Source organism: Octopus sinensis, linkage group LG18 (genome assembly GCF_006345805.1).
Source record: "Octopus sinensis linkage group LG18, ASM634580v1, whole genome shotgun sequence".
NCBI classification, from domain to species: Eukaryota; Metazoa; Mollusca; class Cephalopoda; order Octopoda; family Octopodidae; genus Octopus; species Octopus sinensis.
The window spans coordinates 8,741,043-8,766,959 of NC_043014.1; the positions used below are offsets into that span (position 1 = coordinate 8,741,043).

Consider the following 25,917-nt stretch of genomic DNA (forward strand, 5'->3'; position numbering starts at 1 on the left):
AAAGATTCAAGTTAATTTAAATGAATTTACTTGAATATGGTACCTAACTTAGATGCACCAAAAAAAACTATACTGATTTAACAATACAGTAATGTGGGTGATTATAAGAGAAAGAAGCAACAAGAATGGATAGGTTTTTAGTACGATCGTTTCATACAAGGACAGGTTTTTATTAAAAGGTTCAAAGATTACAGCATATAAACGAGTCCCGTACTCATCAGCTAAAATACATGTGAGTTCTCTAGACATCCTAGTGTTTGAGGCTATACTCATGAAGTAATGTAGATAATAAGTAACATAAACAGATTTCTAAAGTTCATAAAGTTCATTAAAGATGATGTACAGTCTTATCACAGAATTTTAAAAAAGTTTTGATAGCATCACAGATTTCCATAGATATGATGGGGATTATATACTCACAGAAGACAAATTTATCCATTGTTAATTACAACGAGGTGGGTCTCATTCCTGCTTATTAGCATTACAGAGAGGGTGAATTAATCCTTTGTATGATGCACAAATTCCAATGGTGTAGATGTAATTTCCAGAGAAATGGAGATGAATTTCATATTCACAGGCGATAAATTTTTCAATGGTTGAACACAATGAGGTAGGTATCAATCCTTGTTAATGATTAGGTATTTGCCACATTAATCACATTACTGCTATTCACAAGAGGCTGTAGCTATTTAACTCTTAAAGGCTGAAGGGCTTTCTAGAGCGGCCAAGAATAGAGAAGGGAATGGAAGAAAGAGAGAAAATATGGAGGAGGGAGCAAAAAGGGGGGGGAAGGGGACTAAAAGAGAAGAGAAAAGGAAACAAGAATAAGAAGAAGAAAAGAAAAAAGAGAAAAGAGAAAGAAATAGGGAGAGAAGGGAAAAAAAGAAAAAGAAAAAAGAGGGTTCTAGTTATACAGAAGAGTTAGTAGACTGCAAGTTGGTTTTAATCAACAGGCATCTAGGAACTAGAGGAGAATATTATTCTTTGACCAGTAAACCGTTAATTTTGGCTGTTGTGAATCAGCTATGATTTTAAAGAGAATCTAAAGAGATAACACTCAGGGGTTAGTGGGTCAGATGCTAAAATCACACCAGAAAATACATTAGGAAAACTAAGTATAATCTTATCAAAAGTCATTAAAATTTACTTATTTAATTTATTCATTTTATTGTCTTAGGAGTTGTCGTTATTATTCATACATTGACTGACTACAGGTCAAATCTTATATAAATATGATTATCTTCATTATGATAGACAATCCCCTAACACCTTGTAAATTGATCTTATAAGATTTGACCTGTAGTCAGTCAATGTATGAATAATAACGACAACTCCTTAAGACAATAAAATGAATAAATTAAATAAGTAATTTTTAATGACTTTTTGATAAGATTATACTTAGATTTTCCTAATGTTCTTTCTGGTGTTTTAGCATCTGACCCCTTAACCCCTGACTGTGTTATCTCTTTAGATTCTCTTTAAACTCATAGCGATTTCAACAGCAATAAATAACGGTTTACTGGTCAAAGAATAATATTCTCCTCTAGTTCCTAGATGCCTGTTGATTAAAACCAGACTTGCAGTCTACTAACTCTTCTGTAGAACTAGAACCTCTTTTTTTTCTTTGTCTTTTTTTTTTTCCCTTCTCTCCCTATTTCTTTTTCTCTTTCTCTTTTTTCTTTTTTCTTTTTCTTCTTCTTATTCTCTGTTTCCTTTCTCTTCTCTTTTAGTCCCCCCTTCCCCCCCCCCTTTTTGCTCCCTCCTCCATTATTTTCTCTCTCTTTTCTTCTATTCCCTCTCTATTCTTGGCCGCTCTAGAAAGCCCTTCAGCCTTTAAGAGTTAAATAGCTACAGCCTCTTGTGAATAGCAGTAATGTGATTAATGTGGCAAATACCTAATCATATAACAAGGATTGATACTACCTCATTGTGTTCAACCATTGAAAAATTTATCGCCTGTGAATATGAAATTCATCTCCATTTCTCTGGAAATTTACATCTACACCATTGGGAATTTGTGCATCTATACAAAGGATTAATTCACCCTCTCTGTAATCTAATAAGCAGGAAATGAGACCCACCTCGTTGTAATTAACAATGGATAATTTGTCTTCTGTGAGTATATAATCCCTCATCATATCTATGGAATGCATATGGATTAGGTCACCTTCTCTGTGATGCTATCAAAACTTTTTTAAAATTCTGTGATAGACTGTACATCATCTTTAATGAACTTTAATGAACTTTAGAAATCTGTTTATGTTACTTATTTATCTACATTACTTCATGAGTATAGCCTCACCTAGGATGTCAATAGGAAACTAGAGCACTCACTGTATTTTAGCTGATGAGTACGGGACTCGTTATATGCTGTAATCTTTGCAACTTTTAATAAAAAACCTGTCCTGTATTAAACGATCGTACTAAAAACCTATCCATTCTTGTTGCTTCTTTCTCGCTTATATATATATAATATATATTAATATATATATATATATATATTATGAATTAGAAAAAAAACACCTTTTAGCAAATCAATAATGAAAAATAAATTATACCATCTAGAAAATTACATATAATAGAAACATTAAATATAGAATAAAACAACGATGACTAAGTAATATGCAAAATAATAAATAAAACGTATATATTTGGCGTGGAGGTGAGATTGGACACGCCAGTAAGAATTTTAAGGCAGATTCCTGGGGCATATATATATATACACACACATACATATATACATACTGGTATACACAAATACATATAATTATATACATATAGGCATACATATATATACACATATATACACTATACACACACACACACACATACATATATATAGAGAGTGAGAGCTACATAAAACCATGAATTTATAGAATTGTATAGAAACAGTATATATATATGTATATATGTGTAAATGCAGGAGTGGCAGTGTGGTGAGAAACATACTTCCCAACCACATAGTTCCAGGTTCAGTCCCACTGCCTGGCACCTTGAGAAAGTGTCTTCTACTATAGCCTTGGGCCAACCAAAGCCCTGTGAGTGAATCTGAAAGAAGCCTGTTGTGTATATATTATATATATATATAATATATATATATAATATATATATATGTATGTATGTATGTATATATATATTTTATCTATGCACCCTTTTCAAGCCTAGCCAGACTCATGGGCCTGGTTTCCCAGTTTCTGTGGCATATGTGTTTCCCCTCAGCTGGATGGGATGCCAGTCCATTGCAGCGTTATTCAAGAAACAGGAAGAAAGAGTGAGAGAAGGTTGGGTCGAAAGAGTACAACAGGGGTCGCCACCACCCCCTGCCAGTGCTTCGTGGAGCTTTAGGTGTTTTTGCTCAATAAACACACATAACGCCCGGTCTGGGAATCAAAACTGCAATCCTCTGACTGCTGCCCTAACCACTGGGCCATTGCGCCTCCACACACACACACACACACACACACACACACACACACACACACACACACACACATATATAGATATATATATGTATATACACTTACATACGTGTGTGTGTCTGTGTTTGGCTCCCACTATTGCTTGATAACCAATCTTGGTGTGTTTACATCCCTGTAACTTAGCAGTTCAGCAAAAGAAACCAATAGAATAAGTACTAGTCTTAAAAAAAAAGTTCTGGGGTCGATTTGTTTGACTAAAACCCTTCAAAGTGGTGCTCCAACATGACCACAGTCAAATGACTGAAACAAGTAAAAGAATATATATATATGTTGGCGATTTTCTTTCTCCGTTTTCCCTTCTTTGGACTTTTTCTATGTTTCTGATGAAGAGCTCCGCTCCAAACGTGAAAGCCTCTTTCTTTTCTTTCATTTCTTGAGCATCCAATAACACAGTACTAGTTCCACATCCTCACATTGTTGTTTTTTCTTGCTTGTTCTTGTTTGGATTGACTATATATACATAAATCTCTCTCTATATAAACGGCAGTTTGTCTGTCTGTGTGTCTGTGTGTCTGTTAGGTTGTACCCTCACCCTGACCACGGCTTTCAACCGATTCTGATGAAACTTGACACACACATAGCCCAATGTCATAATTCAAAACTAACGCAGCGAAAATTTTGAAAAGTTCCCCCAGTTCTGAAAAAAATCGATAAATTCGACATGGGGTGCGAGAATCAGAAACCAAACCACAGACCGTCTAGGGGACGCAACTCCACCTTTTTTAACTCTCAAAAAAATTTACCATCATTTTTTTCCCATTTTTTTGCTATTTTTTGGCTATAACTCTCTAAAAATGCTTTATAGTTATTTCCCTTACAAACCTGAGCAACGCCGGGCGATACTGCTAGTATACATATAAATATATATATACTCTTTTACTTGTCTCAGTCATTTGACTGCGGCCAGTTATTCTGCGGACACTTATTCTTTGTAAGCCCAGTACTTATTCTATCGGTCTCTTTTGCCGAACCGCTAAGTGACGGGGGACATAAACACACCAGCATCGGTTGTCAAGCAATACTAGGGGGACAAACACAGACACACAAACATATATATACATATATACGACAGGCTTCTTTCAGTTTCCGTCTACCAAATCCACTCACAAGGCATTGGTCGGCCCGGGGCTATAGCAGAAGACACTTGCCCAAGATGCCACGCAGTGGGACTGAACCCGGAACCATGTGGTTGGTTTGCAAGCTACTTACCACACAGCCACTCCTCGGAGTAAACACATAAATGTGAAACAAGGTGGAAAAAAGAGTACTCAAATACCAGAGTTAGAGTAATATGCTTTATTTAAAAACAGCAGAAATTCAACAAAACTGTCTGACGGACAGGAACGTAAAACTCCGAGTAACAGCTTTTGTTAGATTTCTGCTGCTTTTAAATAAATTTTATATATATATATATATATATAAAATACAAAATGGGACAAGAACGCAAAACATCTGGACAGTTAGGTGATACAAAAAGGGACAACAAAACATCCAGATAGACGATACAAAGAAAACATGGATGGATCATTCAAAGTTTTCTTTCCTCAGTCAAGTACCAGATTATCCTCGCAATTTCAGCTGATTATATGTAAGAATTAAACTAAAGCGTTAAGTTTGGCAGGATTTGAACTCGGAAAGTAAGGGGATGAAATAAAAGTATTATAAAGTGATTTAGTGCAGTGTTCTGCTGTTCTTGCCCTTCCCCTCATAATATCAATAACACACATATTACAAGCTACCTACACACACACACACACATTACAAAATACACACTACAAACTACATCCATGCACACATATCTTATACACACACATTATGAACTACACATACACACATATTATACACTATACACATACATATTACAACTTACACATTACATACACACACAATTACAATCCACACATACACATTATGTGCTTATACACACATACAAACATACATTATATATTACACACATGCACACACACACACAAGCTCCACATGACACACATCACATACCCCAAAACAACCCGAGTAAAAGGGTGTGAGAAGAGAATGGAAATGTCAAATAATTCTGAGGATTTGAAATGTTATTGAAGGTTGATGACAAATATATTTGCAATAACGTGTGTGTGTGCGTACGTATGTATGTATGTATGTGTGTCTGTGTATATATATGTATGTGTATGCATATGTATATGTGTGTATGTATGTGTCTATGTATAGATGTTGAATCTATGCATGTGTGTGTATATGTATGTATGTGTGTCTGTGTATATATATGTATGTGTATGCATATGTATATGTGTGTATGTATGTGTCTATGTATAGATGTGTGAATCTATGCATGTGTGTGTATATGTATGTATGTGTGTCTGTGTATATATATGTATGTGTATGCATATGCATATGTGTGTATGTATGTGTCTATGTATAGATGTGTGAATCTATGCATGTGTGTCTGTATGTATGTTTATGTATGCATGTGTGAGTGTATGTGTATATATATATATATATGTATGTGTGTGTATGTATGTATCTATGTGTAGATGTGTGAATCTATGCGTGTATGTTTGTGTATATGTATGCATGTGTGTGAGTGTATGTATGTGTGTATATATGTACGTGTATGTATGTATGTATGTATATGTGTATATATGCATGTGTGTGTGTGTGTGGTGTGTATGTATGTATGTGTGTTACTGGTGTAATGTGTTATTGGAGTAACAAGTTAGTCGTATTATGCGTACTCCCAAAGGCAGTGAGCTGGCAGAAACGAGCTGGCAGGGCAAAATGCTTAGCGACATTTCATCTGTCGCTATGTTCTGAGTTCAAATTCCGCTGGGGTCGACTTTGCCTTTCATTCTTTCAGGGTCAATAAATTAAGTACCAGTTACGCACTGGGGTCGATATAACCGACTTAATCCATTTGTCTGTCCTTGTTTGTCCTCTCTATGTTTAGCCCCTTGTGGGTAGTGAAGAAATAACTACATTCTGAGTTCAAATTCCGCTGAGGTTGACTTTGACTTTCATCCTTTCGGGGTCAATAAATTAAGTACCAGATAATTTAATCAACTGGACCCCTCCTGCAAAATTTCAGGCCTTGTGCCTAGAGTAGAAAATATTATGTGTACTCCCAAGGTGATGTGCATATGTATGCATTACTGGAGTGTGTGTGTGTGTGGTAGTGTGTGCAGTTGGTGTAATGAGAGTGAATGCGTGTATGTCAGTGTTATTGGTGTAAAGTATGTGTGTGCACATGTATGCAAGTGTGTATGAGCACATGCACAAGAATCTGTGTATATGTGTATATTGACTCCTCATTACATAATTAAATGATTGTGGTCTATTTTACCAACTCTGACTCTGACTCCAGCTACCCCTTAATTATTTCCGACTCCTCCTTATGCAATTAAGAGATTGTGGTCTACATGTCTCATAAAGCATATGCATACGCTTGTACTTTGAGTAGGCCTATGTGTTATAACAGTTTTACCGACGCCGATTCCAGCTACTCCTGAATTGTTTCCGATCTCGACTCCACACTCCTAGTAATCTGAATGTGAAAGGGTTAAAAAAGCTTAAAATCAAGGATTGTGTAAAAAAAGTCATGATTCTGGGTTCAGTCTCACTGAGTGGCACCTTGGACAAAATTTTGGGGGAGGGGGCCAGTCGATCAAATCGACTCCAGTACGCAACTGGTACTTAATTTATTAACCCCGAAAGGAATTTGAGCTCAGAACGTAAAGACAGACGCAATACCCATTTCTTTACTACCCACAAGGGACTAAACACAGAGAGGACAAACAAGGACAGACAAATGGGTTAAGTCGATTACATCGACCCCAGTGGGTAACTGGTAGTTATTTAATCGACCCCGAAAGGATGAAAGGCAAAGTCGACCTCAGCGGAATTTGAACTCAGAACGAAACGGCAGATGAAATACCTCTAATTTGAACTCAGAATGTAGCGGCAGACGAAATACCTATTTCTTAACTACCCACAAGGGGCTAAACACAGAGAGGACAAACAAGGACAGACAAACGGATTAAGTCGATTACATCGACCCCAGTGCGTAACTGGTACTTAATTTATCGACCCCAAAAGGATGAAAGGCAAAGTCGACCTCAGCGGAATTTGAACTCAGAACGAAACGGCAGATGAAATACCTCTAAGCATTTTGACCATCGTGCTAACGTTTCTGCCATCTGCACCTACACAAACTATATAAAATTACAAATATAGAATTAAATACACACACACACACACAAATGATTAAAACGAAAGAGACTAGTGTATATAAATTAGCCTTGTTTTTTTTATTTTTTTGCGGGATCCCCACCTCCATCCTCTTTCAGATTTCTCGGAAACCACTGGTTGGGGAAATGTAGCTCTCTATCCAATTGTCCGTTTCGTTGCCATTCTCATTATTTCATAGAACACACTCATTTACTCGCAGCCTATCTGTCGAAATCAACCGAGAATAATCTTTTACCATATGATTTGTCAAACAATGGCGCCCAAGAGACTCGGCCAGGGCAGCGAGGTAATAATTAAGCACCATTACAATAATCACAACAACAACAACACCACCACCACCACCACCTACTACTACTACTACTACTACTACTACTACTACTACTACAACGATAATTAATGATTCTGAAACCACCACTGGAAATGACAACACGAAAACTTGTGGAACTAAAATACCATGTTTACATGTAACAACAACCACTACCACCTTTTCTGCTGCTGCTGCTGCTACTACTACTACTACTACAGCTATTACTACCACTACTGCTACTACTACTACTACTGCTACTACTACTACTACTACTGATACTACTACTACTACTACTACTACTACTACTATGGCGCCGAATCAAATGTGAAGCCTGTTTGTGGTCGCTGGCAGTGGTAGAAATAACAGCCAAATCTACAAATAACATTCTACTGTATAAACACACACACACTCGATAATATTGTCCCTGTGTATGAAAAATAAAAAGGCAAGATGGCCACAGCTGGAATGTCTATCGATTATAGGTCTGTTCAGAAATTTCTGGTGGGGGTTAAACAACAACAACAACAACAACACAGATATGATGACTTAGATAGAGAATGGTTGCATTTGAGACAGTCCTTGGGCAGGCTTGCTCCCTTAACAGGCTTATAGAGCAGACCCAAAAGTGGTCCCCGCCCGACACACGGAAAGCACTGCTGATGGTGGACTGCTCCAATGGCCCTCACTAGCTACACGAAAGACAGATACATAATTAACCACTATGCTTCCTAACCCCACATTCACTTCGGTCATCAAACTAAGGTAAAGACCCCGCCTTCAGTCATGAATGACCATGGGACTGTGCCTAGAAAGTTCCCGTCCGAGGTAGGAGTCCAAGCAAGGTTGTTAGTGGAAGACCGGCAGTCACCCATGCATAGCGGCCTCTTCTCTCCATGTCATCGATGTTCTCTAAGGGAGAGGCAAAGGGGCCGATACAGCTTGGCACCAGTGGCGTTTGCAATTCATTGCTATGGTTGAGTGAACTGGAGCAACACAACACACAGCCTGGTCCAGGAATCGATCTCATTACCTCATTCTGTGAGCCCAATGCTCTAAACACTGAGCCATGCACTTTCACACACACACACACACACACATAAAGGGGGTCCACTTCGGTCATAAATGAGCATAGGTGCAGGAGTGGCTGTGTGCTAAGTAGCTTGCTTACCAACCACATGGTTCCGGGTTCATTTCCACAGCGTGATACCTTGGGCAAGTGTCTTCTACTATAGCCTCGGCCCGACCAAAGCCTTGTGAGTGGATTTAGTAGATGGAAACTGAAAGAAGCCCATTGTATATATGTATATGTATATATATATGTGTGTGTATGTTTGTATGTCTGTGTTTGTCCCCCAACATCGCTTGACAACTAATGCTGGTATGTTTACGTCCCTGTAACTTAGCGGTTTGGCAAAAGAGACCGATAGAATAAGTACTAGGCTTACAAAGAATAAGTCCTGGGGTCGATTTGCTCGACTAAAGGCGGTGCTCCAGCATGGCCGTAGTCAAATGACTGAAACAAGTAAAAGAGTAAAGAGTACGGGACTGCATCTAGAAAGTTCCCCTCCGAGTTACAAGTCCGGGCAAAGTTTATGGAAGACCAGTGGAATTTGAACTCAGAACGTAACGGCAGACGACATACCTATTTCTTTACTACCCACAAGGGGCTAAACACAGAGAGGACAAACAAGGACAGACAAACGGATTAAGTCGATTATATCGACCCCAGTGTGTAACTGGTACTTAATTTATCGACCCCGAAAGGATGAAAGGCAAAGTCGACCTCGGTGGAATTTGAACTCAGAACGTAGCGGCAGACGAAATACCTATTTCTTTATTACCCACAAGGGGCTAAACATAGAGGGGAGAAACAAGGACAGACAAACGGATTAAGTCGATTATATCAACCCCAGTGTGTAACTGGTACTTAATTTATCGACCCCGAAAGGATGAAAGGCAAAGTCGACCTCGGTGGAATTTGAACTCAGAACGTAGCGGCAGACGAAATACCTATTTCTTTATTACCCACAAGGGGCTAAACATAGAGGGGAGAAACAAGGACAGACAAAGGGATTAAGTTCGACTACATCGACCCCAGTGCGTATTTATCGGCACTGAAAGGATGAAAGACGGAATTTGAACTCAGAACATAGCGGCAGACGAAATACGGCTACACATTTCGCCCGGCGTGCTAACGATTCTGCCAGCTCGCTGCCTTCATCATCCATTAATTACCATCAATTCCATGTATGCTAAACTTCACCATCACCACCACCATCATCATCATCATCAACAATACCAGCAGCATTACCCACATCTGTTTTTAGTTCACTTGATGCTATTACCCCCCACCCCCACCCAAAAAAAAAAACACCCAGCTACCTCACAGTCACACACAAACAAGAATTGCTTTTGGAAAATGTCGAATGAATAGGGAAAGCTAACTTGATATTTACATACACTCACAAGCTTCTACGGGATTTCATTCAATGCTATTATTCTTATCATTACGAATATCACACAAAAAAAATCACATTATTACTAATATTATTATTATTATTTATTATTATTATTTTTTATTATTATTATCATCATTATTGTTATTATTATTGTTATTATTATTATCTGTCTTTGTATTATATTATCCCCCCTCATCCTTCGCTCCGGTGGCAGAAGTCATTATTATTTCTGCCTGCTGCTGTTTAGACTATGGAACAAAATGTTGCGCAAGTAACCCTCAGCCCAAAACTCGGCAGTTGTTAAAAACTGAAATTACCGACCTACCTACTTACTAGCAAAAAAAAAAAAAAAAAAAAAAAAAATCAGATAAAAATAAAATTTAAAAAAAAAACAAAGATACACAAAAGAATTGGCACCGAGAAAATGCCAAACCTTTGTCTAAGTTCTCATTTCGTACAAGGACTGAATTAGCTTGGAAACACCGTTTATTATTATTATTATTATTATTACATTGTTTTATAAGTTTTATTTTATGAGTTTTTTGACATCAAATTATTGTTGTGTGAGCGTTGTGGTGCAGAGGAAAGTAGGTTAGCAACAGAGTGGCGGACTAAATAAAGATGGTACACAGGGAACGGGGCAGGGGGGGGGACGACAAAGAATGTTATTAAAATATCTGAAAACTGCTGTTGGCTGGACTTATTAGAACAGATAACATGTTGAATGTCTGACGTGTTGAAAGAGACTCCAAATGTGACATTCCAATATATATGAATATATATATATATATATATATATATATATATATATATATATATATATATATATATATATACATATGCATGTATGTATACTCTTTTACTTGTTTCAGTCATTTGACTGCGGCCATGCTGGAGCACCGCCTTTAGTCGAGCAACTCGACCCCGGGACTTATTCTTTTGTAAGCCCAGTATTTATTCTATCGGTTTCTTTTGCTGAGCCAAACCGCTAAGTAATGGGGACATAAACACACCAGCATCGGTTGTCAAGCGATGCTAGGAGGACAAACACAGACACACAAACATACACATATAAACGATGGGCTTCTTTCAGTTTCCGTCTACCAAATCCACTCACAAGGCTTTGGTCGGCCCAAGGCTATAGTAGACACTTGCCCAAGATGCCACGCAGTGGGACGGAACCCGGAACCATGTGGTTGGTATGCAAGCGACTTACCACACAGCCACTCCTGCGCCTATATATATATATATATATATATACACACACACACACACACACCTGTTTGTGTTCGTCCTTCCCCACACCTTGACAACCAGTGTTGGTTTGTTTAAAAACTCTTCAAGGTGGTGCCCCAGCATGGCCACAGTTCAAAGACTGAAACAAGTAAAAGATACAAAATAGGATTATGTAGCCTCAAGAAAACTATCTCTGAAAAAGAGGCTGATTAGGGCTAGAACCCCTTTTAACCATGGGTTTTCTGTTCGCTGGATTTGGACTGACGTAGGGCTTATTAAGATCTACTAAAAGCCTAATTTCTCTTAACCTAAATTAAGGTCCAGTGTAATGATAATAACAAGGTTTTCAAACGTAAGGACGGACAAAATACCTATTTCTTTACTACCCACAAGGGGCTAAACACAGAGAGGACAGACAAACGGATTAAGTCGATTATATTGACCCCAGTGCATAACTGGTACTTAATTTAATCGACCCCGAAAGGCTGAAAGGCAAAGTCGACCTCGGCGGAATTTGAACTCAGAACATAGCGGCAGACGAAATACATATTTCTTTACTACCCACAAGGGGCTAAACACAGAGGGGACAAACAAGGACATACAAACGGATTAAGTCGATTATATCGACCCCAGTGCGTAACTGATACTTATTTAATCAACCCCGAAAGGCTGAAAGGCAAAGTCGACCTCGGCGGAATTTGAACTCAGAACGTAGCAGTGGACGAAATACAGCTACGCATTTTGCCCGGCGTGCTAACGGTTCTGCCAGCTCGCCGCCTTGATAATATTTAAAGGCAATTAAATTCATTTTGTATTAGATAGAGTCAATAAGTGAACAACAGAATAAGTCTAATGTGAAGAGAAAATAGAATTAAAAATAGAATTACAACAAACAGAAGATAATTTCGCGTTTATATATTTGCACAGTAAGCAATGTGTGAATAAGTGATAAAGAAAATAATGTTTTAACCTCCCATGAAATAGTTCTCGGCTGAATACAGCAAAATAGCTGTTGGAATCTCGTGTACGGATACTACAAAAAGTATGAGTAAAACGTTTCATCAAGAAACTGGAGTATCAAAAGTATGAAATAGTAAATTAAAATAAAATCTCGTATCAAATCGGCAGTTACATCTGGTGACGGACTGGCCAGGTTGCCAGCGGGCCCGATGGCAAGTGGGCCCCTGCGCCACTAGAATCCATATATGGGGGGCTCATGTTAGTATCTAAGGGGCACATCCCCTCAAGTTTGAGAATTTTTGTATTCACTCCTGGAAGAATGCTGCAATGGACTGGCGCCACGTCCAGCTGGGGGGGAACACATACTCCACAGAAACCGGGACCATGAGCTTGGCTTGGCTTTAAAAGGGCGTCGTTTATCATTTTATATGTAGTTGTGAACCATTCTTTAAATATTGGTCATCCAATGATGAGAACTTCTATACAGGGCATTAGACGCTTGCCAAGAAGAAACTCAAGACATAAGGCAGAACCTAAGTTGCTTTATTTACCTTGTATCTATATGACCACATGCGACAAAATAGGTTCAGAGACATTGGAAACGCTATTTGTACGTTCTATGCAGTATCTTGTCATATAAATGTCGTCACTTCCGGTTTCAATCACAATTTACTTTCACTTTTGTGCGACTAACCTGCATACTTTTTTACTTGTTTCAGTCATTTGACTGTGGCCATGCTGGAGCACTGCCATTCAGTCGAGCAAATCGACCCCGGGACTTATTCTTTGTAAGCCTAGTACTTATTCTATCGGTCTCTTTTGCCGAACCGCTAAGTTACGGGGATGTAAACACACCAGCATGGTTGTTAAGCGATGTTGGGGGACAAACACACATATATATGCATATACATATATGACAGGCTTCTTTCAGTTTCCATCCACTAAATCCACTCACAAGGCTTTGATCGGCCCGAGGCTATAGTAGAGGACACTTGCCCAAGGTGCCATGCAGTGGGACTGAACCTGGAACCATGTGGTTCGTAAGCAAGCTACTTACCACACAGCTTCTTCTAATTAAGGCAAAGACAACAGTTGATTCCTAAGTTGATAATCGAAATGTTAGCAGTTCGCATCTTTTCGTCGGCGAAGCACATTGATAAAAATATGTATAAAATTGTAATTTTTAAGAATTTTCTAGACAACATAGACTTTAATAATCGCTTTCTTTTTAAGTAAAAGTTATATAATTCCGACAAATCAATAATCAGTTTTCTCCAATATAGAACAGAGGTAGTTTTTTTATATTTAAGTATAGAAATCGAAGAGAAGAAATAAAATGAAAGGTGGGGAAAATAAGAATGCGACAAACTAAATATAGACAACCGAATAACTTAACCTGCATAGTTGGCGTAAACTAACCTGAAGTATTATTTTACCATTATTTAGACGATATTTAGAGCGGCTCAGTCAACGAAGCGTAAAACTATCAACTATTTGTTCTTCCTTTTTTTTTTAATTCTCTGTTGTCAACAAAGCCTGACCTTGTTTTTTTTTTTTAGATTATTTCATAAACACAAACCAGGCTATTCTTTAAGATAGCAGAATTGTTTTGTTAATTACGTATAATATAAATCTCTAATTATACATACACATACGTATTATATGCATTGTACGTATGTATGTATGTATGTATGTATGTATTTATTGACAGAGCGACACAGGAAAAAGAATTTTCTGTTTTATGTATCAGTATCTACATATTTTGACGACTGAATGTAAACTATTTGTCCACTCCTACACCGCGTAATGCACCTCGCCTATATCAATATATATATACTACAATAGTTGAAGAGAAATTTGATCTTTTAAACACATAATAACGAAATTAGAAGCAATTCAGCTTACTCGGTCACTAAATGGAGACACCTTGGGCAAGTTGTCTTCTACTACAGCCTCGGGCCGACCAAAGCCTTGTGAGTGGATTTCGTAGACGGAAACTGAAAGAAGCCTGTCGTGCCACATAAGCTCAACTCTCCTCCCCTCTTCATCTAACCTCCTCCCTTCTTCTCTCTCTCTCTCTCTCACACCTACTTCCTCCCAGCCACCTCTCCTCTCTTGCTCCGACTCCCGCTTCTTCGCTTCACTCTTACTCTCCTTTTCTTTTCTCTTCAATCCTACCTACCTCGCTTCCCCTCTCTCCCTTCATCGTCACCCCACCTTCCCTATCCATCCCACCCCACCCATCCCTTACACCCACTCCTACATACCCCACCTCTACCTCAGCCTAACGCACAGCCCTTGCTTTCCCCACTCTTGCCTCCCCCACATCCCAACACCATCACATCACACACCACCATATCACATCAATTCACATCACACCACCATGCACACACTAGCACTGACCACTTCCCAGCCCCACATCCACATACCTATACATACACACATCAAGGTCACCAGCCCTCTTCCACACACACATACAAACTCTCTTATACACATGCATGCACACCTTCCTTTGGAGATCACCACTACTTTATTATCTCTCCTTCTTCCTAGCTTTCCTGTGTGACCCCCTCCGTCTGGCATTTGCCATGATAGATCGCTAGCCATTACACATTCTTTATTTTCTCTCCTAGTTTCTTTCTGTTCTTTTCTGTGGAAGAGCATAGGCTCGAAATGTTAAAGGCTTTTTCACTTCCCGAGCGTTATACTAATACATCTGTTTGTTGTCTACACCACCTGTCTTCGTCTTTTGTTTTTTTTTTGTGAATTCTCCATATGTATGTATGTATGTATGTATGTGTGTATGTGTGCATGTATGCATGCATGCATGCATACATGTATGTATGTGTGTGTATATGTTTGTGAGTCTGTGATTGTCCCCCCAACATCGCTTGAAAACCATTGCTGGTGTGTTTCTGTCCCCGTAACCTAGCGGTTCGGCAAAAAAAGACCAATAGAAGAAGTACTAAGGTTTACAAAGAATAAGCAATGGGGTCGATTTGCTCGACTAAAAGGCGGTGCTCCAGCATGGCCACATTCAAATGACAAACAAAAATAGAATAAAGAAAGAATAAATAATTTCAAAGAGGGATCTATTCTGTTGGGGTTCACACTTTTTCAAATTTTAAAATTAAGTGAACATTTTTAAATTTAGGGTATTGATTGAATTTTTAAGGCTGAATCTCAGGGTCCAATTTACTTGCACCAGAAGATTCTTTTGTTTTGTTGTTTTAAAGTTTGATAAATTTTTTACCCAGTCAGAAAAACAGTTATTTTGTGGATGACAACAATTGTAAGATAACAAAGCGATTATGGGAAAGACTTCCATCCGTCCCCATCCCATTTTCTCCCAAATTTGTTTATTAAAAAACATTTATTTTATGCCAAAACCCCCCGTTTTCGGATATGGAGGTTCCAGAAAATTAATAAAAACCATAACTGAAAATTTTGTGTAAAATATATCCATTTTTCTGTGAATTATACGGAAACAAATTAAAAGTTGAAGAGTGGGGCACAGTTGTGTAGGTTTGCCTTCACTTCTTTTGTTTATATTTCTAAACCTTATCAAACCAATTACAGTCAATCATTAGCTTACTAATTAGCAGCACAAACGGGATGACCTAGTTTTCGGCGACCTCGCAGTGGTAAATACTATTTCATAGGTCACACATTCTGGGCGACAGCAGTGGCCCACTCAATTTATCGATTTCTGTGCGATTTGAACTCAGATCTAAGGAAAGTAAATGTTGTTACTAAATACTAGTTTCATCGATTCTAACACTCTCTGCCCCAATAATAATAATAATAATAATAATAATAAATGCCCTGATGCAGTACCAGGCAGTGGCTCTCATGGCTTCTGATCTTAACTGATTGGAAGTGTTATCATGTACATTGTTTTGTCTTGGTATAAAAGATGGGCTACAGCAAATATTCTGCTCAATACCACAGATTTGCTTGTCAGTTGTTAGACCTTAACCAGTTGAGCATGTCCCTTAGTGGCTGACGATATGTGCATCTCTGATCACAAGCAGAAGTAGTGGGGGAGCATCATAGCCATGTGTTGAGAGGGATTCTTTGGGGTTTGAATAATTCGCCTCTGGAAACATGGGTGGTTCTTTCAACATCCTTAAACAACCCTTATTCAGGGACCTTTTGAGCGGGATGGGCTACTCAACCTGAAGAAAATTCTAACTGGGCCCCACCTGCAAGGTTATGTGCTGTTTGTCTTGATATGAGATCACCATGTCGCACACATATGGTTGTGATGCATGTGCCTGGTGTACCCTTATCAGACGGGTAGTCATGGTGGGTATATTGGGCTTCGTATATTTTTCCCCAGTGTCACTTTGATGGCATGAACTGCTCTCTCACTCAATAATAATAATAATAATAATAATAATAATCCTTTCTACTAAAGGCACAAGGGCAGAAATTTTGGGGGAGTGGGGGGTAAGTAGATTTAATAATCAACCCCAGTGTTTTATTGGTACTTATTTTATCGATCTCGAAAGGATGAAAGGCAAAGCCGACCTCGGCGGAATTTGAACTCAGAACGTAGCGACGGACGAAATACCGCTGAGCATATCTGTCAGACATCATATATATATATATATATATATATATATATATATATGTGTGTGTGTGTGTGTGTGTGTGTGTATATATACATATATATACATATATATATATATATATATGTGTGTGTGTGTGTGTGTGTGTGTGTGTGTGTGTATATATACATATATTATACATATATATATATATATATATATATATATATTATATATATAGGATAAGATCGTTATTTAAATATCGAACTAACCAAGTGGCCAGCATGGGAATAAAAACCTTCAAAGGTAATAATAATTATTAAAATTATAATTTAGGGTACCTAAGAGATACCACCACGCTGGAAATAGCAGCCAAAACTTGACTCTAAAACCACATTAAATGTTTTTTGTCTTCTCTCCTGGTACTGTATGAGAATTTAATGTGGTTTTAGAGGCACGTTTTGGCTGCTATTTCCAACGTGGTGGTATCTCTCAGAAACCCTAAATTATGATTTATATATATATAGACACAGTATGTATCAGGATGTAACTATGGAGAGAAAGTGAGATTTATAGACAACAGATTGGCAACGTTTAACAAAACAATATATGTGTGTATGATCCATCCCACATACCTGGAAATTATAGGAGTGGTCGATTACGTGAAGATAGTTTCAGTTACTAAATAATCGCAGTAAAAATATTGGCCTAAATAAAAGTTACTCACACGTGCACACGCCACACACACAGCAGAAATATTTCAGCAATGGAATTTATTTATTAAAAACGGAAAAAGGCATTAAGTTCGAGGTGAACAGAGTCCGTGACCTGGTTTCAATTTCCGTTTCATGCCCTTTCGGCATACATGCACAAGTCTGCCCCACGATACGACTTTGTGTCCACATAACTTAAAGAAAAATGGATATATTTTAATGAAATTTTCTACACATACCATTCAGATGTTGTAGATTCCAATTATAGAGGAATTTTGTATCTTTTCGCTTTGACCGGCAGATTTTTAAAATAATTTCTTTGTAACTAAACACTTTTAAACTTCGTATACTGGTAGAATGTGTTTATAAAACATCTTTTTCTCTTGGCTTTCTTGAGAAAATTCTGTAATTTGTAAGATATTTGTTGTTTTTTCTTCAATTTCTGCAATTTCAACCAATCAATGACGTCTATTGAGGTGAATTCAATTTCTGCCGTAGTGTTTAGTTACAGAGAAATTATTTTAAAAATCTGCCGGTCAAAGTGAAAATCCGGAATTTGTTGTGAAAATTCTTTCGGGGTAGGACGAAGAAAAGTTTTGGATAATTTACATAAATCGATTTTGTTTCCTTATTTTCAGAAAAACAAGGGCACTCTTTGATTGAAAAAAAATCCACAGATACTTTTCCAAGGTGTCGTATGAATATTTGCTACTACCTGCGAGATCTGCACCTGTAGATTATATCGCAATTTCTTCTGGAATTTTTTTCGGAGTGGGACAAAGAAAAGTTTTGGATAATTTACATAAATCGATTTTATTTTCTCTATCAATATCTTTGCCAAACTGATAAATTATGGAGACGTAAACACCCCAACACCGGTTGTCAAGTGATGGAGGACAAACAGACGCAAAACACACACACACACATATATATATCATATATACGATGGGCTTCTTTCAGTTTCCGTCTACCAAATCCACTTACAAGGCTTTGGTCGGATCTTTTCGCTTTGACCGGCAGATTTTTAAAATAATTTCTTTGTGTGTTTAGTTACAAAGAAATTATTTTAAAAATCTGCCGGTCAAAGTGAAAATCCGGAATTGTTGTGAAAATTCTTTCGGGGTAGGACGAAGAAAAGTTTTGGATAATTTACATAAATCGATTTTGTTTCCTTATTTTCAGAAAAACAAGGGCACTCTTTGATTGAAAAAAAATCCACAGATACTTTTCCAAGGTGTCGTATGAATATTTGCTACTACCTGCGAGATCTGCACCTGTAGATTATATCGCAATTTCTTCTGGAATTTTTTTCGGAGTGGGACAAAGAAAAGTTTTGGATAATTTACATAAATCGATTTTATTTTCTCTATCAATATCTTTGCCAAACTGATAAATTATGGAGACGTAAACACCCCAACACCGGTTGTCAAGTGATGGAGGACAAACAGACGCAAAACACACACACACACATATAATATCATATATACGATGGGCTTCTTTCAGTTTCCGTCTACCAAATCCACTTACAAGGCTTTGGTCGGATCTTTTCGCTTTGACCGGCAGATTTTTAAAATAATTTCTTTGTGTGTTTAGTTACAAAGAAATTATTTTAAAAATCTGCCGGTCAAAGCGAAAAGATCGCAGTCAAGTACTTTGATATGATCGACTATTTCCCCCACTCTTCACAAATTCTAGGCCTTGTGCGTATAGTAGAAAGGAATTATTAAAGCGTTGAAGTGGCAGAATCAATTAGCACGCCGGACAAAATAGTTAGCAGCATTTCTTCCGCATTAAGTTCTGAGTTCGAATACTGCCGGGGTGGAATATGCCATTTGAGCACTGGAGGTCGATGTAATCGACTAGCTTCGCCACTACTAAAATTTCACGCCTTGTGCCTAAAGAGTAAGAAGCATTATAATAATCACTAGCAGTATCGCCTGGCGTTGCTCGGGTTTGTAAGGGAAATAACTATATAAGCATTTTTAGAGAGTTATAGCCAAAAAATAGCAAAAGAAAATGCATTAAAAATGGAAAAAAAATTATGGTAATTATTTTTTAAATCGTTGACTCATCGTAGATATTTTTAGAGAGTTACTTCCCTTATATAATAGCGAAAAAATGCATTAAAATGGAAAAAAGTTGTGGTAAATTTTTTTAAAATCGTAGACTCATCGTAGATGCGCGCTAATACCCAGAAGGGCTCGATATGAATCACGACTATAAGATACCCGGTTTTGTTAAACTGCACTGCAGAATGTGTCTAGTAGTTAGGAATCTAAATCGTAGGAGACAGACACACAACTTCACTTCTATATATAAAGATTTGAGAAGCCAAAACCGAGTTCTTGATTCGAAAGGCATTTTGTTTTTCTTTGGCAGCACATGACTTCAGTTTTCCCACCAAAAATATTTATTAAATGCAGAATACAGAAAGAAACTGCAGACTATGTGAAGTAACACGTATGTAGGCTATGAAAAAAGACAATGAATCACATTGTTTTAGTTTGCTTGGCCTTAACTAAAATGTGCGCGTGTGCGTGAGGGGGAGAGAAGGAGAGAGAGAGTCTTCATACACTAGAAGCTATGCCAGTTTTATAATGTACTAGCAGTGTCGCCCGGCTTCGCAAAATGGTCACATTTCATTCAAAGCGTTAAAAATGTTATGAAAACAGGAGTGGCTGTGTGGTAAGTAGCTTGCTAACCAACCACAAGGTTCCGGGTTCAGTCCCACTGCGTGGCATCTTGGGCAAGTGTCTTCTGCTACAGCCCCGGGCCGACCAATGCCTTGTGAGTGGATTTGGTAGACAGAAACTGAAAGAAGCCTGTCGTATATATGTAAATATATATGTGTTTGTGTGTCTGTGTTTGTCTCCCTAGCATTGCTTGACAACCGATGCTGGCGTGTTTACGTCCCCGTTACTTAGCGGTTCGGCAAAAGAGACCGATAGAATAAGTACTGGGCTTACAAAGAATAAGTCCCGGGGTCGATTTGCTCGACTAAAGGCGGTGCTCCAGCATGGCCGCAGTCAAATGACTGAAACAAGTAAAAGAGTAAAGAGTAAGAGGTATGTGTTCACAAAGTCCAAACGATTAATACGAAAAAAACCCTCCACGCTACATCCCGAAAATTCATTTCTTTGCCGAATTTCTACAATGTTTACGGCGATTCGTTTTTATATCTTGATTTTTAAAAAATTTTCCATGCAATATACGCATGCTTGCACGCGTGGTGAACACAGTTCACGTCAAACAGCTGACTGAATAAAGTTCACTATTCAATGCATGGGATAAGGCCTAAACAAACACATTATCGATTTTTGCACTTGCGAGAAGAATTTCGGAACAGAAATAGCTCAGTTCAATTTTCATTCGCCTAAACTTTAAGTGACCCATTTTTGGTGGTTCTACGATTTGTTGGCTAGGGGGAGATGTGCCGGGAAGTTAAACACAGAGACACACACACAGACACACAAGTTGAGTTTTATATATATAGATTAACCATTATAAACACACCTCTAAGTATCACAAAGTTACACTCTCGAACGCGGTTCATATAACCTTTGAGGGTCCATATAAGATTTTGCCAAAATTTATGTGCAGAAGACTGGTCATTACTACTGGCTCGACTCTAGGACTCTTAGGTCCAGCTACCCGATTCCCATGGGGCATAGGTGACCGAGATCACAACGTTTCTCCTTAACAGGGCGCCAATCTGTCGCAGAGTCACTAATTTACAGCTGAGTGGACTGTAGCAACGTGAAATGAAGTGTTTCGCTCAAGAACACAACCACATGCCTGGTTCCCGGAATCGAAACCATGACCCTGCAATCGTGAGCGCAACACCCTAACCACTAAGCCACGCGCCTTTATTTCAACAAGTGATGTTTAAAGACACAAACACACACTATCTCTCCAGATGCGTGCACATGCACACACACACAAATACACTCTTCAGACGCACACACACTCTCCAGATACACACACACACGAACTGTCCAGACACACACATACTCCAGATACACACATTTACACACTCCAAGCACACACAACCACACTCCACCAGATAAGACACACACTCTCACATTCCAGACAAACACCATCAATGCTTCCATCAATTCCACCAACAGCGCTGCCCCCCACCTCCACCATTCGCAGTGCCACCTTCACCATCTTAGTACTTTCCCGCCTACACAGCTGGATAGCTCATCGAGCCAGCATCTAAAAATTATCCGTAGCAATAATTGTACTTATTAACCCTATTGGATAACGGAAGTTTCTCCGCGGTAAATGAAGAAGAGAATTTGGGGTGGAGGGATGATAGAAGGAAAGAAGTGCAGGATGAGAATGGAAATATCAAAGATGGCGATGGAGAGAGAGTTATCATATACACCAATCTAATTTACCTTAATAAATAAATCTTATCGAGCCTGCAGAGAAGTGGCTCCATAGACGAGCAATGAAGATATCCTATTGCAGATCGAATATCAAATGTCGAAGTCTTAAACCTTTTGCTCGTCCTGTATATCATATGTTATACCTGGGGTCGGCGAACCGGGCTAAATTACTCCAAGTGGGATAAAAATGAAATTATTGGGGTAATAAGGACTTATTAAGCATAAGTAAGATTACATAAAAAAATGTTGAGATCTTTTCGCTTTGAACGGCCGTTTTTAAAAATAATTTCCACGTCACTAAACACTTTTAAACTTCGTATACTGGTAGAATGTGTTTATAAACATCTTTTTCTCTTGGCTTTATTGAGAAAATTCTATAGTTTGTAAGATATTTGTTGTTTTTTTTTTCTTCGGTTTCTGCAATTTCAACCAATCAATGACGTCCATTGAGTTAAAAAACATTCTGTGCCGTATGAATATGTCCCACGTTTAAGAAACAGATTGGGTTTATTTACATTTCTGAAGAAAAAAAAAGATACCCTTCCCCCACCCCTAACTCTAACCCTAAACCAGATTGAAATGCAATATATCGATACTAGGGTCATAATTATGGGTGACAATTTCATATGACACTGCTAGAAAAAACTGCCGTTCAAACCGAAAAAGATCCGCGGACTGTATGAGACACGGTGAACCGCATTATTAAAAGAAGGAAATGAAAAACCACAAGGTAATTTCATCATTATTACTATCATCATTAAAACTCCTTTAAATCACACCCATTGTCTTACAACAGGAAGAATGCATTGTCCATTATTTTCCGTGTTTTTTTAAAGACTGTTCCTTTTCAGTTTTAATTTGCAGTTGCACAATTTCTGACAAGACGGGATGGTCAACTCTGAATCAGAGTTCATTTGGATCAGTGCCCACCATGCGGTAACGAGAACCTCTATGTGGTCACTCAAATTGTTAGAAATAGTAGCCAAACGTTCTCTACGGTCTCGAATAAATATAGGACTCATTGGATAATGTCATCCGAGACACTATTTGGATATAAGACAGGGTGGTTATAGCTGGGCCCCTATTGATGGTGGTGGTGATATAATAGAGATGGCGGGTCTGCCGTTATTCCACCCCAGCTCAGCTGTGATCGAGCAATCCTATAATCAGCCGTGGCCATCATGTCTTCTTCCGATATGTAAAGATGCGAAGACTGCATTAATCCAGCGTGGTAGAGTGTGACCGAACTCTTTAGCAATTAAACTAGTCATATCCGGCCCAAATACCCTACCTGTTTAGTATTCAAGGTGGCCAGATTCGATCTGTCATACCCACCCTACAATATCATTCTAAGAGCAATCATATCACTAAAATCTCGGGCGTGGCGTTTAAACCGACCATATTTCAGCTCAAATATTTTACCTGCTTAATATGGTAGCATTTAAACCGATCATATTCAGCCCAAATATTATACCCGGATCTTTTCCTTTTGATAGACTTTATTTTCTAGTTAACTAAACAATTTGAAACTTCGTATACTGATAGAATGTGTCAAAAGAAAACATTATTGTAAACAAAATTGAAAACAAAATTGTAATTTGTAAGTTTAACGTAGCTTAATTCTTCGAATTTTAACCAATGAAATGCCAGCATTTGAGCTGAAATCATTTGCTACGAAGTTTCAAATTGTTTAGTTAACTAGAAAATTCCGTCCATCAAAAGGAAAAGATCCTTATACCCGTTTAATGCTCAAACTTGCCAGATCCAGTCTCTTACACCTACCCTGCAACATCTTTCTAAAGATAAACAATTATGTCATCAAAATCCCGAAGCTATGAGATAATGCATGATTAATCCCAAACAATTTTAATAAAAAAGTATTACATTTGAGAGAGTAATATGAACGATATATGGGTTAAGATTTCGCTTCTATTTCTAACAGGTTGATACTAGTATTATTGTTGAAGGTGGTTGAGATAATGGGGCGTTACAGGTTAGTTACAGGATGTTGTCTCAGTTTTAGACGCAGCAAATGATTTTAGTTGAATGGAGGTAATCGATTGGTTAAAATTGCCGAAATGCTCGGATTTTCAGACGAAATATCTTACAAACTATAGAATTTTCTCAATGAAACCAAGAGAAAATGAGGTTTTATAAACACATTCTACCAGTATACGAAGTTTAAAAGTGTTTAGTTAACTAGAAATTGTGTTGACATCTGCCGTTCAAAAGGAAAAGATCCGTTGTATTAATTGTAGTAAAGATGTGGTGATATGAAGAATGGTAAGGTAAGATTGAGGATAAAGATGGTGGTAGCCGTTGTGGTTTTTGAAGGAAACAGGGTGAAAGATATGAAGGCAAAAAGACACAAAGGATAGAAGGAGGAGGTGAAGAGGAAATAGAAGGTAAATGGGGGAAAAGACAAAAGAAAGAAGGGGAGGAAAGAGAGGAAGGAAAACAGAATGGGGGAGACGGAGAAATGGGTCAACAATTTATCTAGTAACACACACAAACACATGTACGGAGACACAAACAGTACACACACACACACACAAGGATAACACATACACATTGACACTACATACACATACAGACAGTACACACGCAGACGACATAAACAGACGACACAGAAAAACGCGCGTGCGCGCACACACACACATACAGAAACAGCACACGGGTAGCGCACACATACAGGCAGACAACACACACTACACACACAGAGACAACAGAAACACGCACAGAAGCAACACATAGACAATATAGACATACACGCATAGAGGCGACACAGACACACATACACGCACAAAAGCAACTTGTAAACACACATACACGCACAGAGGCAACACATAGACACATACACGCACATAGGCAACATACAGACATATACACGCACAGAGGCAACACGTAGACATACATGCACGTATATAGGCAATATAGACACATACACGCACAGAGGCAACACGTAGACACACATGCACGCACAGAGACAACACATAGACATATACACATACAGCACAAGTAAGCACATACATACACACACGAAATTCTTGTGCGGAAGGGGGTGGGAGGAAGGACAGAGAAGGTTTTAAAACGAGAGAGAGAATAAGAGAAGCGTGAAGGGAGGAGGAGAAGGAGGTAAATACTGAATAGCAAGTATAGTGAGGAAGACGCGGTGGGGGGAGAGAAGAGGAGGGATGAAGATGAAGGCAGAGGAGAAGGAAGAGGAGAAGATAATGAGCAAAAGGAAGGTGATATTGTCACTGCCAGCTAGTCTCACATTCCTCACATATCTCTGATGATGACAACAGCGTCGACAGTTCTTATATATATATTAACTACACTTCTAACATTAATGACAATACCAACAGCCACCCACGAGCCTAGACAGCCGCTCAAACCGCTGAAAATGACAGTTAGCTCTCCCTCAAATTATATCATGGCTGTGTGGTTTAAGGAGGTTGCTTCGCGACCTGACAGTTTTTCGGGTTCAGTTTTGTCCCACGGCTTTTGCATGTTGGACAAGTGTCTTCTATATACTCGTATGGTAGACAGTAAACGAAAGAAGCCCGTAGAGTGT

The 25,917-nt window shown here is 38.4% G+C and overlaps 1 protein-coding gene across 2 annotated transcripts in view; it reads right to left on the reverse strand.

Moving 5' to 3' along the window:
* The window catches only part of LOC115221326 (enhancer of filamentation 1), a 66,755-nt gene that overhangs the window by 20,183 nt on the left and 20,655 nt on the right, over positions 1 to 25,917 (reverse strand). The gene's annotated exons all lie outside the window — the stretch shown is intronic.